This window comes from Carlito syrichta, unplaced genomic scaffold (genome assembly GCF_000164805.1).
Source record: "Carlito syrichta isolate Samal-C Ts95f unplaced genomic scaffold, Tarsius_syrichta-2.0.1 Scaffold303979, whole genome shotgun sequence".
NCBI classification, from domain to species: domain Eukaryota; kingdom Metazoa; phylum Chordata; class Mammalia; order Primates; family Tarsiidae; genus Carlito; species Carlito syrichta.
The window spans coordinates 109,897-114,332 of record NW_007248075.1 but is presented as its reverse complement, the minus strand read 5'-3'; the positions used below and the strand labels follow the sequence as shown (position 1 = coordinate 114,332).

At 38.4% G+C, this 4,436-nt stretch overlaps 1 pseudogene; it reads left to right on the top strand.

Moving 5' to 3' along the window:
* The first annotated feature begins 2,622 nt into the window (after window positions 1-2,622).
* LOC103261671 overlaps window positions 2,623-4,436 on the top strand; it is a 3,229-nt pseudogene continuing 1,415 nt past the window's right edge.

Below are 4,436 nucleotides of genomic sequence, written 5' to 3'. Positions count from 1 at the left end.
ATTTTGTACATGAGGAAATGACACCTTAAGGAAATAAATTTTCCTAGGTCCCAAGTATCCTAGCAAGCAGATCTAGAAACTCGGCTATCTCCCTGACTCTAGAATACTACTGTCTGCTGAAGATTATGAGGAAAGAAGCAATGTTGGGCAGAGAAATCTCCATCTGTCTAAAACCTGAAATCTCCAAGAATCCCAGATTCAGGGCATCTGAAATGTATCATTTCTTAGGATTACTGCATCATCTAAGAATTGCATTGTAGAGATTTTTCTGCACAAATTACTGTATTCTAATTTAATTTTTTTGGTCTAGGTCCAAAAACATTTCTAAGAATCTCAACATGAGAAAAAGGTAAGGTTAAAGAACACACACTTCACAAATCATAACAGCCTACTCCTAAATTCCTTTATAAAATACCTGCAATGCTCTATCTTAGAACAGAATGGCAGCAGAGTGTGGATGAATTCAAGTGGGAGGCGTAGTTGAAGATGAGAAGACTAGGATAGCTCTTGGGAGAGAGATGAGGAGGTCTGAATAGACTATGTGGAAGGAGGATAGAGGGGACAGGATGAGGAAGAGAGAGGTGTTAAGGAGGACTAGAGAGCAAAGTACTGGTAAACATAGGGCATGTGGTCAAGAGGACGAACAGTAGGCCACGTTGATGCAAGGTCATCTAAATGCTGGTTACAGAAATGTTTCATTTGTATCTAACTAAAGACAAAAATGTGCTCCAGAGTGTGGGGCAGGGTTGATCTTATATGAGACTGAGAGAAAAGAAGATGTGCAGTGTATTCATCCAGTCACTCCAACTTTAAGGAGCAGAGTCATGCAGAGAGGTTCATTATACTGAGGTAAAAGCCAAGTCTTTATTTATTTATTTATTTGCTTGCTATCCTATTGGGCATAAAGTGGTATCTGCAACTGTGATTTGCATTTATTTTCCTAATAATTAGTCACATTGAGCATCTTTTCATATGAAATATTGGCCAACTGTGTATCTTCTTTTGAGAAATGTCTGTTCACATTCTTTGCTCATTTCTTTTAGATTAGAAAATATAGTTTATTTAGAAAGTAAATTAGAGAGAGGGAAAGAGGATATTCACCTCCCCAAGATAGGGAAGGGGGCCAAAGCTTGAGAAAACATGGACTAGCCATAGCTCAAAGAGTACATGGCCACACCATAGCTTAGCAAGGCAACAGCAACTTTTTTAATTTTTAATTTTAAAGGTGTAGGGTACAATTCAGGGTTAGGTATACAAATATTCATTATGTAGGTTCCCTTGTTGATGAGGTGTGTCCCTCCCTCCCCTGGCAGTTTCCCGCTAACAAATAGCCCCGTTACAAAGTGGGCAAAAGATATGAAGAGACACTTCTCAAAAGAAGACACACGAGCAGCCAACAATACATGAAAAAATACTCAGCCTTCCTAGTCATCAAATAAATGCAAATTAAAACCACACTGAGTTACTGCCTAACTCCAGTCAGGATGGCCATCATGGATAATTCACAAAAAACGACAGATGCTAGAGAGGATGCGGCGAAAAAGGAACACTTCTACACTGCTGGTGGGACTGTAAACTAGTACAACCTCTCTGGAAAACAGTGTGGTGATTCCTAAAAGATCTAAAACTTGACCTTCCACATGACCCCGCAGTCCCCCTGCTGTGAATATATTTGGAGGAACTCAAATCACTCTATGAAAAAGATACCTGCACATGCATATTTATTGGAGCATTATTCACAATAGCAATAACATGGAATCAACCGTGCTGCCAATTGAAAGAGGACTGGATTAAAAAAATGTGGTACCTATACACGATGGAATACTATGCAGCCATAAAGGACAGAGTTATGAACTTCGCAGCAACTTGGATAGACTTAGAGTCTATAATACTGAGGGATCTATCACAGAAACAAAGAACTGAGTTCATAAGCAGACCTTGAACAATTATCATAAAACTATAAGAAAGGGATTGGCAGTGGTAGGAAATTGCCAGGAGAAGGGGGGTGGGATTAGCAGTGGTGGGAAACATCTTTTTCACTGGCTTTTTATTGGCTATAGAATAAACATATGTATCATAACGCTAGACAAAAATACAATAGGACCTCAGTATATACACGTGGAGTGCAATAATGAATGAACTTGAAGTAGAAGTCACCAATTAACAGGTTCATGAGCTATATTTACAAATTCCTTAGACTATCTATTGTTTAAGGAATTCAGAATTATCTTCCTGCATATACTAATTGGGAGATTTTAATAGAAACCTGGTCTTACGATCTCTTCTCATAAATAGAGAGATCTGGCACTGCTGGTGGCAAGATATTAGAGCTGAATAGTAACAACTCCCTACAGATCAGGCAGGTGCCACCTTGACCTGTTTTTACCCGCATGAGTTTTGTAGGCATCTACGCTAGTTAAGCCTTGACCTAAAGACATGGCTGTAATAGCGGGAATCATTGGCCAGCAGGAGGAGAAATGATGCCACAGAAAGCTCATTAGAAGCTAAGGGGACTTTGATTTGCTAACTCAAGTCACATCACTTAAGCAGAATGGTCTCACTCTGATTCTTGTTGGGGGTACTCTGCAGTCACAGCACCCAGTTATAAGATGACTGGCAAAGATGAAAAAGGTTAATGATGACTGGTAAAAGCTGAGCCAGGGACAGCTGGTTGGCTTTTTGGAGAGGTTTATTATTCATAGAGTTGAAGACAGAATGGAGGTAGTTGTGGCATAAGCAGAAATGGAACTCAACACAGTACAGTGGATGGAAAACATTATTGAGTCCGGAGAGAAGAGTACTAATCAGAGAAGAGTACTCAACATTATTGAGTCCGGAGAGAAGAGCAGCTGCCAACGAATATTCTGACCTTGGGCAAGGTCACACCACCCTCTCCTTCAATGGGAAAATGAGAGAATTGTAGTTGATCATTCAAACTCCCAGTTTTCACCTAATTCCCACAACCTTATGAAATTAACAGCTGAGACTGGAATGTTTACGAGAGACTTGAAAAACTGGCGATGACAACAGGTAACAGAAAGGCTACCATTTTTAATGCAGTATTTAGAGTGATTGATTCAAAGTTTTCCCGTTTTAAATCTGTGATTATCCTTTCTGAGCTGGCTGCAATACTATCTTTCTATTGTCTATTAAGGAAATATTTGCTCCACATGTTAGTAAGATTAACGAGATTTCTTTTGACCCTCTAATTAAGGGTAGAGGTAGACTGTTTTTAAGAACTTCAGCACATTACTTGTATGTAAATGGCGCTGCTAATTGCCAAATTAAAAGTAGTCCCAGCAGGACCTCTTCTTGAAAACACTTGGTTAACAGCTAGTTCACATTGTTAGTGTTATTGAAAAGTAATACAATTGCTTTTTATTTTCAAATACCCTTACATGTCTGTTTCTTCTTTTCAGGTTTATAGGACTAGCACTCTCCCAGCCTCTGTCAACAGGAATTTAACTCTTCACTCTCTCCACACACATCCACCCCCAAGAAAATTTAGCAACCTCCTGTTATTTTTCATAGCTGGAGATGAACTGTCAATTTACATCAACTTGAAATCACATTATAAATTGCCAGAAAGTAGGCACACATCTGACAAAATTATTTCAAAGAGAATATGTTGAAGCCTACACATCTTAGTTTGTAGGTAAAGACCACAGACCTTCATTTAGTCATCTGGGACTTTCTTTTATACACAATTGCATCAAGGCTGTTCACAGAGTACAGCAGCACCACGGGGGGCTGCAAATGAGCAGTAGAAAGAGGAAGCTGCTAGAGGCAGTACTTTGAAAAGTCTGATGAGAAGAAATTAAAGGCACCAGGGCCAAGAGGAAGATAAAACAAAATGGAAGTTGGATAAGGGATTAGAAAAGCATACCATTCTAGGTCCTTTCAGAAAAGACACCTACACAGCTCCGACCCCAAACCTTGGGAACAAATACATTTATTCAAGGTTAAGAATTTTCAGTCAAAAAGGAAACAGTGAAATCAAGGCCAATCCCGCCATATCATCATTATCATCACAGTAGCAGGAGTTGACATTTATGATGCTCTCAAACTGTTTTCTGGGGGTTTTTTTAGAAATAAGAAAAAATTAAAAATTTATTCTTTCTGATTACCTGTATAATGATTTTGGGGGGACAAGTACAGTTACAAACAATTTGTGGGTTAAGAAAATTTATAAGAAAACAGAAAATACTTATGTCAATAATTATTAAATCAATATGTATCCAAATTTAGGCAATGCAGTTAAAGTGGGTCTTAGAAAGAAATTTATAGTATAAATTTCTTTTTTGATTGTTGTTTTTTTTTAGATTCTTTTTTTAAAAAATTTTAAAGAGTGGAGTACAATTCAGGGTTAGGTATACAAACGTTGATTATGCAGGTACCCTTGTTGATGAGGTATGCCTCTCCCTCCCCTAGCAGTT